The 12,751-nt window shown below is 38.6% G+C and overlaps 1 protein-coding gene across 9 annotated transcripts in view; it reads right to left on the reverse strand.

The window, feature by feature from the left end:
- The window catches only part of LOC131684934 (protein ultraspiracle homolog), an 83,722-nt gene extending 71,695 nt beyond the window's left edge, over nt 1-12,027 (reverse strand). For 3 of the 9 annotated variants that reach the window (XM_058968225.1, XM_058968222.1, XM_058968221.1), the window contains exon 1: nt 11,616-12,027. The gene's annotated coding sequence lies outside the window, so the exon portion shown is untranslated. Of the gene's footprint in view, nt 1-11,588 lie in introns of all 9 variants that reach the window. The other 6 variants (XM_058968223.1, XM_058968220.1, XM_058968217.1 and 3 more) reach the window with 4 other exon arrangements.
- Between the last annotated feature and the right edge of the window lie 724 nt (nt 12,028-12,751).

The raw sequence follows: 12,751 nt of genomic DNA on the forward strand, positions 1-12,751 counted from the left end.
ATAACAATTTAGATGAATTTAAGAACCATTGGGTCAGAAAGTTATTTGTGAAACTCGCGTTATTCGAAGAATAATTAATTTATACACAAACAGAGTGTCTATCCAACTGAAAAAAAAATCCCTTAATTTTCTAGGTTTCTCCAGAATTTTTTAAAAAAAATTCCGAGCTCACACATTGTTTTTTTTTATTTTAAAAGACGTGCAAGGTATCACATGATATGCTAAGTACAGTCAAATATTTCGCACTTCGAGCAGCAACAATCAAACATCTTCAGATGCTTTTGTTTTGTTTCCGTTTGTCGAAAAGTTACTACTGGAATTAAGTCAGGTTTAAGATAGATATGTAAAAGGAGCAACACAAGATTTACTGTTTTGGGCTTTTTTATTTTTAGAATTTTAAAACTGACCATTTCTGAACCAAATAACCCGTACACTATTTAGCAAAAGAGCGTTCACCACACGCAGCTGCACGGATTTTTTGTCAGAGCTGGTCAACTTACTTATACATCACTTGCTTAACATTTTTTTTATTCAGTTAGCGAATTTGCTTTGATCTTTGCATTTTTCCAAAATCTTTGTCCTCTTTTTCTCCAGCTCACGTGCTTCAGCAGCATGCTTACTTTTCAACGCTGTTAGCATTGCCTTTTCTGTAGATTCGTTCTTTCTTTGATTTAAATCTTCCTACCGTAGGCAGAACTAAATACTTGTCGCTGGTGTAATGTGGGGTGGCGGACTACGAGACAGAAGGTCAAGCCCAACAAATTGCCAAAAAAAAAAACACCACGTTACAAAAAATCCGGAAGAAAAATGTGGAAAAGCGGGCATCGAGCGACGGCACAACAAACTTGCTACGCCAACGCGTGATCAAGTGGCAGGCGATCAACGAAAGGATATGCGATATGTGTGGATCAAAGGCCATTTCTTCAACTGCAGCATTATCAATGTGCATTGACTTCACGATGCGAGACTCGAAAACGATAAAGATGCTGCTGGAGTGTGTATGTGACAGCTGCCTACGGCAGAACGTTAAGCTCATCTTAGGCGACACGAACGTCCAGATAGGACAGGAGGCATTGTAAAAATTGGTGATCGCACCGGACAGAAAACCTGCACACCTTTATAAATGACTATAAGGCCAACGATGTGTGAACTTCGAATCTTTTCGAGGAAGGGTGGTCCGAGGCCTTCAAAATTTGTTTGGTCAAATTTTGATCGTAATACCCTTTAGCATTGTATATTGTGATATGAAAAAATGCTTGTGGCTATCAAATTCCGACTCAACCATACGGTTTTGTGGGAAAACTTGACGCGATGCCAACTAGTTTTCCAAAGTTTCTGAATCGAAAGCCCAACAGTTAAAGATTTATATTCAACCTGTGCTCAATCCGAACAGCTGTGCTCAGATGGGATCCAGTAATCGGAGTGAGAAACGGAACCACTGCTCAACAGAATTATTATTGCACCATGCGTCGAAGTGGACGCAACCATGCCCAGAACTTCTTTTCTTGACGAATGATCTCACAACTCACGTCACCTACTGCTTACCAATAGAACATCAGAATCCTTCCATCCACACTTCTTGATTTACAGCCATAATGCTCTAAGCACCAGATTTAAGAGTTATTGGCCACAACCCAGAGGCCTGTCAACCTAATACAAATCATAGTGATGGTACCAAACAAAAGCGAAACGGTTGTATGCAGATCCGAATTCTGTGTAGCTAGTAAATTTAAACTATATCCACACTGAGCATACAGCTATGCAGAAAGTGGCTGTTCAAGAATTAACATTTATCAAATAGATCACAAACAAAACTCGTTCAGAAATTCCATGTCGTTCTTCAAAAGAAACCCACAGAAAAAAATGGAATTCTGTCTGGGATCATTTAGAATCACTTCACCTTCTTGTCATGCTTCACCCACTAGCCGAACTCCGAGAAGATGCACTTTTCATCACAACCATCCATTCACTGTACCTAAATTGTTGTGGATGTTGACGATGACTGTATGCGCTTACGCTTGTCGCGTTCGCGGTGACTCGGTCTTCGTCACATCACACTCTTGGTGGCGGTAGCCGTAACACTTAATTTATATGCGAAACAGACGTGACTCGGTCGCACCGGAGGCCACATGCGAATCCGTCAGGAGAAAGGAAGAAAAAAATAAACGAAACAAAAATCACAACCAAAGTGAACCCCGAAACGATGCAATAAAAATTAAAAAAATGTGTGCATTAAACCAACAGAGCTTGCCAAAGTGAATAAAGGGAATGTGACACATTTATCCAAACTGAGTCCCCGCTCTCACGCGTACACCCATCGTTGTGTACCTAGTATTATTGGCGAAACGTCCACGGATAAGAGTGTACTCGTATGCGACTAGCAGCGCAGTGTCGTCTACATATAGTGCAAAATGTTGCGCCTCGCGACGTTGACCGCCCATCAAACAAACAAACAAAAATGCTGGCGCTTAAGTTTGGTGTGTTTTGTCAATTTCGCAGAACTGACACACAAATCGGAGCATGCTTGCTTGCACTGCATCGATGCCTCGCTTGGCAGGGATGCAACCATCATCGGTTTGGAGCGTGCGGCAAATGTACTGAATTAAAGACGAGTTCCATGGTATACATAGTATGCTAAATTAAGCCTGACTGAGACGACCGTTGCATATATGGCTTAAGAGTGTTCTGCTTCTCGAAGAAATGGAATCTCTTGAGAATTTAAAAGGAATCTTTAACCAGTTATGATTTAAAATGTTGTACGCATAGATATAGATAAAATATTGTTTGCGTAGATAAACGAGCCATTAGTCGATTACACAAATCTCTCAATACATTCACGACATTCTGCGGTTGTAATTCTGTCAAATCAGCTACTCCATACTTGGCTTAGCTCGTTACGTTGCCATCGTGGCGACAATGCATCGCCAATCCTATCCAGTGAATTAGCATGTTTATATTGATAAATAATACAGGAAATGTATGTGATTACTAATAGGGTACGAATCCTTGTAATTGACCGTGTACGAGATTATTTTAAATTTCAAAATCATCAATTTGCCATTTTTTTATTTAAACATGTTATATTGGCAAGGAGAATATAGTGACATACAGCTATCTGATAATAATAAGTCACAGTTGTGTTCTGAGCTTAAAGTGTGCAACGACCAAGTGAAATAAATGAAGGGCTATGACAGGCTAAGCGCATAGTCTACATACGAACTTCGTCGAAAAAAATATCTCGTCGAAAAACCAATTATATTTGCAACATCTAAGATCGCAAAGAAATGAAACTGGTACTTTAGTTAAACTCTACAAAGTAGTTGCGGTAGATTAACCCTCCTGGTGATCATTGAATAGTCCAAAAGATTCAATACCACTTTGAGAAAGAATTGCTCTCAACCCGTAAGATTACATCCAAGACGAATCAAAACACGATTACATTACCCAAAATAAACGGAAAAAGTCATCCAGCAGGAAATGAAGCATGAAACCAGAAAGAGTACAACAGCTCTCACAAGTCTCGCCGCTTAAGACTGAATAGTTGATTCAAACTGATTACTATTCTGCAACGCATCGTTGTCCAATTTAAACACAACTGACGTAAGAAGGTTCTAAGGTACGGTAGTCGTATAGAAATCAGTGTGGGAGGCAACACGCGATGCATCAAAATGTCAACCAGTGTTTAGATTAGTCAGGATCCGCGGCGTAAGAATTCAAGAGCCGTATTTCATGTCATTAACTTCGCCTTGACAGACAGATGCAACTTTTTGTGTACAACCGAAGCTTTAGGTGACTCAATGAATATTCTTTTTACACACCAGTAGGAAAAAAAATCGAATCATTCCACTCTCTTCAGTACTTTCTGGAATCCCCCTCACTTATAACACTGTCACCATACTCCATCGCCGTCACAATCCATAGGCTTGGTTCAATAAAGCCTGCCGTTTGCTTGTTGCGAGGCTCACCTACCTTCGGCGGTCTCTTTTCCATCACTATACACTCTTGCACGACCTCCCCCACCCCACCGTATAAGCCTTCTTTCTTCGTTCCCGGAGTAGGTACAGCACACCGGTCGGTCGCGGTTGCGGTTACGGGTGGTTATGTGACCTTGAAAATCGCGAGCTCTCGTGGTTTTGTTTTTATTTATTTACTTTTTTTGTTCATTCAATGGTACCTATACTTCTTCCATCCGGTTTCAGTAGTTTCTGGGGGGGTTGCAAATTACAGTGCTAGCTAAAGCTGACTGGGTGAGTGTTGAAGTCAAAGAGCTATCACACATGCTTGTATTAATGGGAGACCCCAGTGAGTGAAGCTCTTTAATGGCTTGACTTGGCGGAAAACGACTCGACCAATTGTTGATTGTTTTGGATATTGGTAGGCTATTTCGCGTGACGAATTCAAATAATAGCCAAATTTAATTGAAAATTCAATGCATAGCGAAATTTGAGAACACTTAATAAGTGTGAAATTTGTCACATTACGCTAGTGGTAAATTCCACGCCTTGTTTCCCTTATAGATTACAAAATATATCTGGCGGAAGGCAATGAACACCATCTTTGTCCAACTGAAGTGACTACTGATACTTGTTATGGCTAGGATAATGTGATTTACGAAAAACGGCTGATTTAAATCCACTTCGAACGCTAAGTCGGGGACCTTCAGTTATATAAGTTTCAAGTGCTCCTTTTGAACCGGTTAAGAGAGTCCCGGTTGACAAATAACGACTCTCACTGCATTGGAATTTTGCAGTGCGGTAAAGATAATGTATATCCCTGAGTACGTACACGTAGTTAAAGTGTCAGTCGTCCGTAAGTTTGCTATCAACCTGTGGTGGTTAATAACAGTTGATTATATTTCTCGGTAAAAAATCAGCGAAAAGCGTGTAGCATTCGGGAGGTTGAAGCATCTTGACCACGAGTTCATCCATTATTTATTAATGACAAAATGATATTGACTCTCAGAGAAAACTTTCTGTAAAACTTTTGAGGTCAGATGAAAATAGATCAAAATGTTTAAACAAACTAAGTAAAAAAATAAATAATAGAAAAATATCCAAATCACTCGAATCTATAAATAAGAATTGCACAACTCATTTAAGCATTAGTCGTTTGTAATTTACGGAAAAGAAATCACATCAAAGGCATGTAGTCGTGACTCACAATATCATTCTACATTTATTTGTATGTATGCACGTAATAGGAACTTGTCATAATAGGAATACAACTGACGTACTTGGTGCTTATGGAGTGCCATAGAACAATGCTGTCATCTATCGGAGAAAGAATTGGAAAACAAGACATTTTAGAATGCTCAAAGCATCTGTTAGTCTACAAAGCCCGCAAGCAGCTATCATTGAAGCTTCATAGAATAGTGCCTCAGATACCGACGCGGAAGAAAGTAAACTGCAGTGATACGGCCCTGAAATCAATAATATGGACCTTTTGGGAACTTTTAAATCACTCATAAATAAATAATATAAAAATTTGTACATTTATTTTATTTATTTATTAATTTTTTAATATTTATTTTCATCTGAAAAACCCCATTTGAAAAAGCACTTAAAATGTGCGTAAAAACTGATCAATCATTAACAGTAACAAACATTAAAAAAAAGCATCTTAAATCTATATCTATCCTCTAAACCTATTTTTAAAAACATCACAAGATACCGAAAAGTGAAAATAATGTTGCTGAAATGCAATACAATCCACTGTGGATCATACAATAAGAAACAATTTTAGATCATCAGCGTATATAATTATGCATCCTGGCGGGATGACATAAGAAACACCATTAAAGAACAGAGAGAATAGCAAAGGTCCAATGTTGCTTCCTTGAGGCACACCTGACATATTGATAAAACTGTATGATTATTTATACCCAAGTATTACAGATAGAGAACGATCGACGAGATATGATTTGAGCCATTTGGAAAAATCAAGTTCAGTCGTTCAGCCTTTACATCTACACGATCGAACACAGCTTTGAGAAAATTTGCTACTAGTATCACGAACATCCACGATCCATATACTTCGCTAGTCTCCAACATTTTGTTCTTCTTTAAAAAAAAACGGGAAACACATTAGATTTTTTTTTTCCAACACGTTTTGAACACTGTTTGCGACGATTAGTTAAAAATTAGTTTTCGAAGCGCATACAACGCACTTGCGCATCGGTTAGAACACCAGAAGGGGATGCATCTGGCCCTGCCGATCATAATGAATCCTCGGAATCCTAAATGGATTAAATATGGATTCCAGCTCAAACGAAACAACTGATTCCGAAACCCATTGAGTCGAAATCGATTGTTGCCTTAGAGCTGGAATTCATACTGAATCTATTCAGAATTCCAAACCGGTTTCGGAAAGGGTTTTTACTGGCTTTTACTAAAAGCAGCTAGAATGTCTTGGTCGAAAAATCCCAAAATCCATATCATCGCAGGGAACACCACGTATACCATTATGGCTAATAATGGTTTTTTATAAAAATCGGTAGAGTATAGTGGGGTCAAATAGGTTTGCGGGTACAATAGGTATAGGGCATAATCTTTGCTATGTTATTGCAAATGTCTCTCATGTTGCGTGAATTAGATAGACGGTAGAGAACATCGTTGACGACTGTCATTTCGAATGTTACCGTGAATCAGCTGTATTAGTTACAACGTCGTTTATGTTTTCGCGTGTTGTTCTGTGAAAACGCATTATCTTTCGTCCTAAGTACAATACATTTAATCAATGTAAAAAAATATCAGGTGAGTTTTTCTTTAGGTAAAAAATAATGCTGAACACGAATTTTGTGTTGGTTATGCAATATTTTTATTTTTGAAGGTGACGGGCATAGGGTAGTTGGTAGCTCACCTGGGTTCGATTCCCTACCCCCACGTAGGGTTAAAGATTTTTACAAAACAGATTTCTCTAACCGGAAACGAGGCGAATGATCCAAAGGTTAAAACCTCTATAATCAAAATTAAATATGGACATCAACATGAAACATACGCTTGGGGGCACGACAAGTCAGCCTTTTGGGGGCCCCATAGGTCACTACTATCATGTAAATTTGAATTATTCTGACAGGAAAATAGTGCGTAATTTCGTGCGAAAAACGCCATAACGATGTAAAGAGGGCATAAAGAACGCAATTGCATCTATACAAGATGACGCCAGCATTCAATCAGCATCTAAACAATGCAAGGATCCGTTCGAAACATTACGAGCTGATGTGATAGTAAATTGCTCGTCATCAATGAAAGCGCGTCAGATATTTCGCGTGAGTTAACAGTATATTAATTTAGAGTGTTGTTGAAGTGGATAATCGAAAAAAAAACATGATAGAAAATGAGGAGGAAAAGGAATTCAAAAATAAATGCTTCGAAGTTCAAACATGATCGTCGCACAGCTATGCAACCACGTTAGCCGGCATGCACAACTTCAATTCCACACTCTAGCGACGCACAGTGGATCCACTCCATACAAAAGCTGGACAAAACCTCAAAAGTAGTTTAAAATGATTGAAATTATCATCTAAGGATAATTTTGGTGCGCTGAGCTCGATTTTGATGAAATTAGGACGCTAAAATGAAAATTGGACAGTCTAGGGTGGTTTTAAGTTTTTTTTTTAATTCGCAAAAGTGAATTTTATTAACTTTTCAAAACAAATACTTCATACGTGAACAGAAACATTTTGATTTCCTAGGATAGTCCTTAGTAACGATGTAGCTAGGGTGGTTCCAATTTTTCGAAATCTGGCGAATAAAATAATTTAATACATTTGCTTGTAGATCTTCAGTCCAATCTGAATACCATCGTAAAAAAATCATCCCTTCATAGCTCTTTAAGAGATAATCCTCATGTACTAATTTATGAATGTATGCCTTTAGAAACGCTATAAAAGATAGCATATCTTAAAGTGTTCGATACAATGCCTTAAATTCTTGTTTTATTGGTTTATTTATTTATAGCTATCACCAAAGCTATTAAAAGATGTCAGGTTTATTTGATTTTGATGAAGATCTCAAATCATGCCCTACTATGCTCTAGTCACAGTTGCTCATATGATGCATACTGCAACTAAACCGCTCAATACATTTCCATTGATTTTCAATTCCAAGAGTGTAGGCACTTCTGGGCGTAACCGATTGCAGATTGCGCGAACACAGGCGTTTGTAGGCTCACTCTTGAGATCGCATTTGTAAATTTATAAATGCTAAAACGTTCACTTAGTCACCGGGGTGTCATCCTGCTTGCGAGATCGCGGGCGTAGGTCTGCGCGAAGAGCTCGAGCATTTGTATGTTAACGTGTTTGTCGCTTGCGCTAGCGTGTATGTAACATCGCGTGCATAAATTGGATTTTATAATCGTGTGATCATTCGCATATTCGCGTGTATTCTTGAATGATCGGACGCGGACAGTGAATCTGATACTTAATTTTTAGTGTGTAGTACACATGCTAGAAGAGTAAGTTTCCCAAATCACTAGAATTCTTGGCCATGTTTCCATGGAAGGTATTGTCTAGTGAATATGATTTTTTGATTGGTCCAACTGAGGGCATGGACCAACGATGCTAGGACTCAAGGAAGATATTTCCAGATGTGACCGTAATCGCGCGAACATGGGCGTTTGTAAGTTCCGCTTGATACCGCGTTTATACGTTTGTTAGTGCTAAAACATCCACCTAATCACCGGAATGTTTTCATCACCGAGACCGCTGGCGTAGGTGTGCGGGGATTATCGCGAAGGTCTTATTTCTTAATCTCTTGATAATTAATTCAATTTTATATTGGGAAGTTGTGTTCCAACCCCTATGTACAGTCAACGACAATTTTTCAAAATAATCATCAGATGACTAGATGACTAGATCGATGGCCAACAGAGTTCATACACACAAGTATGAATGTAAGGAAATGATTCTTCTAAGAATATTTTCGAATAAATTCGGAGTTCTAGGACTTGAATTGACCAACTTTACATATGCTCGGAGTTGTTCCAATGAATGTTCAAAAATTATTTTTGAAAAAACAACGAAATCTAGACTTTGAATTTCTGCGGATTTTCTCGATCTTCCGGAAGGTCAAAACGTGAGCAATACGGCTCATAATCCAGCCACAAATGCAAATTAATGACAGAGACTTTTAAAAATGCGTCTGAAAAAAACCTCAGAGTTCCAGCACTGCGTTCATGAGTTTTACGGATGTTTAGGACCTTCCCAGATGTTCAAATGTAATTTCCAATTCCAATAATTCGTGTTGAAATATCACGTTTTTAGATTAGTGCAAAGTTTTAAGGTCGCTTGTAGTTTTTTTTTTTAATTTCGATCTTAGAGGTCATTCGTCTCTTCAGGTTAGAAAAATCTCTTATGAAAAATTTCTAACCCAATGTGCGGAGGTCGGGTCTCGAACCCAGGTGCGCTGCGTACAAAGCAATCGATTTACCAGCTACGCTACGCCCACCCCTCGCTTGTACAGTATTATGGTTGCCAAACATGATCCACTTCGGCAAAATTGACTATATTTACCAGAAGCTAAAATCTCAAGCTATAACAAACAAATTTGACTTAAAATAATTCTGAAAATTGAGTTTAAAATCTCCAGCAACACGACCCGCCAACTCCTAAATTTTACCAAAAAGTTAACACATAAAGAATTTTAAGTGACATTTTTTTTTTCGTTGTTTATAAAATGTATACGTATAATTATTTAAAAATCATTCTACAAAATGTTTTGACCCAGTACAACTTTGAAGATAATAAATATTAAGTGTAAATTTTTTTTTTTGATTAGACACCAAGTGTCTACAGCAAAGTTCTTGGTGTTACATTTTCCAAAAATTTGCCGAAGACACCTCAGGATCGTAAACTTTTCTTATCTTGTAACTTTCTCAAAATCACCACATCGCACAGTGGTTTTTTGCCAAAATCGTGTGGGTCAATGACGTCTTTGGAGGAATTTGTGGACACTTAAAGTCCTTTCGTATGGTGATTTTCATGATCAATCTCCCTAAAAGTGAGATATAATTATCAACTTTCTTGAAAGTACATTTATTACGATTATGTCGTCAGCAAAGTTGTAGAGCAAGCTTTTGCCAACAACTTTGTTGAAGACATAATGGCGTCATCTTTAATATCATCAACATTATTGCTTGTTGTTCGTGGGTGAGCCCCTAAAATCCAATTCCAAATTTTTAAATATCATCCTTACAAGTTGGGTATGATTAAGCTGATCAACTCTGGCGAGAAAATCAGTACACTATTCTGCAACGAAGCGCTATCGTTCACCACGGTCAGGCACACAGTCTACATGGTGTACGGATTTTTTCGTCAGAGTTGGTCAGCTTGTGTATGTTCCGTAAAAATGTTTGAATGATCAAAATGGACAACTTTCTATATTAAAATATTGGCTGATCTCGTGTATTTTCGAAGTAATTCGGCAATTTTTGAAAAATATTGTGTTTCAAAAATTTGAAAGGGCTGAATTTACGTCAACAGTGTTTTCGGGATACTTATCAAAACTAACAAGGTCTGCTATTTGCTGCTTTGATTTTAGTGATTAATTCCCGTAAAAGTGAGATTTTTCAATTATTTTTTCAATTTGGTAGTAGAAATCATCTGATGTTTTTGGAAAAGTCGTTGAGGTTGGTTTTGCGAATATTTTTACTTTGTTGTCTTCGTTGAACGCTTTAGAAGTTATAGTTAGTTATATTTGTGAATATCTATTCAATTACCATTCCTAAAAGTTTTAGATACTCTATGAAGTTCTTTCAATCACTAAAATAGACAGTTTTCATAAATGCATAATTTTGGCTATCTCGAGTGTTTTCGAAGAGATTGGTCATTTTTTGAAAAACAATTTTTTAAATCATCGGTACCTCTCCTGGAGAAAACGATAGGCAAGTGAAATCCATTAAGTTTTATAGTGTTGATGCAGCACTTCTAATTGCAACTAGAGCTGGCTGCTTTTGAAATGATCGTTAATTTTATCAAAAATTACCCAATATGACTAAGTCCCAAGAGATAGACCAACGATCTCTTCTTGAAAGATACGTACGTATCTTGACAAGACAAAATTGTAATGTCTATAAATTTCTCCGACCATGTCATTACCCTAATTTTCGGCTAGTGGAAATAATTAAATCATTGCACGATTTCGCAAACGAAAAACAAACCAATGTTATTGTGCGAAACCATATACATACATTCTAATTCTAAACTAAGCTATATATTTTTTCAACATAATCACTACAAAAAATTGGACTTGTACCAAATACTCAGTGTAACGATATTTGTACCACAGAACAACCCTCAATGCACAACAAAAAGGAGTTTCATAAAAACCAACAATGGCAAAATTGAAAAAAATGTTCGATTTATAACAACCTCAGCATCGCCATAAAGTCATAGAAAGGTGTTTTATATTGAACAACACTGTAACTATATTTGTACGGTACAGTAATCTCGGACGCGCATTATGTTACGTTCGCTTCATCAAGCACAATCAATTCCAAGCAGTGCCATTCAATAATCACAACCCCAGTAATAGGTTCCCTCGTGAACACATCAGCAGAATTTCTCGCACTAAAAAAACATCAAAACACACCAAAATCGCCACGGAATCCTGGCCTACCAGATGAAAGCGAAAATCGCGCACACACCGACAAGCAACGTCGATATCAAACAAAACTGCACTATTTATCCCCACTTTTATCTCGTCTCCGTCGATGCACTATAGAAGTGCACCCGTGTGATAGTGAAACTAGTAAGCAGCAAATTTCAATTTTCCATTTTTCCTCTCCACCGCCTCTGGATGATTTTCCTAAAGTACCACACACAAACACACTCCGCCTAGCCCCACGACGGACACCGTAGATCCGCGATCGACCGCCCGAAGAACCTTCCGCTCACCGTCAACGCTGACGCGCGCGCGAACCGAACTACACTGTTGCTGCTGCCCGCACGCGTGTGTACCCGCGACCGTTTAGCGAACCGGCTGGAAGAGAACTGAAGCCTGAAGCCGCTAGCTGCCGACTGAGCCGGGGAGCTGACTTTGAGCAAGGTAGACCAGAATTGCAAATTTCCGTCGAATGCTCGTCCCGTCCCGAAGAGTGCTGTGTAGTTGTTTCTGTGACGGGCGTCGTCGTCGTCGTCGTCGTTGCCGCCACCGTCGCCGCCGCCACTACGGATGCACCAAATCTACCAACTCTCGGAATGGTTTGTGCTGACTGACTTCGGCGTCGTCACCGGTCGCAATGAACAAAACAGAAGTTTTGTTGCGTGTTCCGCTCTCGATGCGCTCGGGGCCGGTGAAAGAAATGCCGAGTTTTATAGTGTTTGATTGGAGAGAGATAGAGATGCTGCCCCACGAACGAAGGCATGATAAACTACGACATTGACGGTGGTAGTCTATGTCGCAGCGTTATATACATCTATACAATTATAGAGGTGACGTTTGTACACTAGCAACAGTATGTACTACCAGTGCATCCTATAGCTAGTGCTACCAGACGATTGGATTAGTCGGCTTTGCGCCCGGTGGGCGATGTGAATGAATTGTGCTGCAGAAAGTCATTGATGATGCACATACATATGATGATAAATAGCAGAGAATGTAAAATACGCTGCAGTGGAACTTGAACAAATTTGCATATGCTACAGATTCGGATCGTAATTTGTAGAAACGATTCTAAACGATTGAATCTAATTTCTACAAATAACAAAGCTACCGAGTGATAATTAAAATTTAATCTCTTCGGCCAGTTGATT

The sequence above is a fragment of the Topomyia yanbarensis genome, chromosome 2 (assembly GCF_030247195.1).
Source record: "Topomyia yanbarensis strain Yona2022 chromosome 2, ASM3024719v1, whole genome shotgun sequence".
NCBI lineage: Eukaryota > Metazoa > Arthropoda > Insecta > Diptera > Culicidae > Topomyia > Topomyia yanbarensis.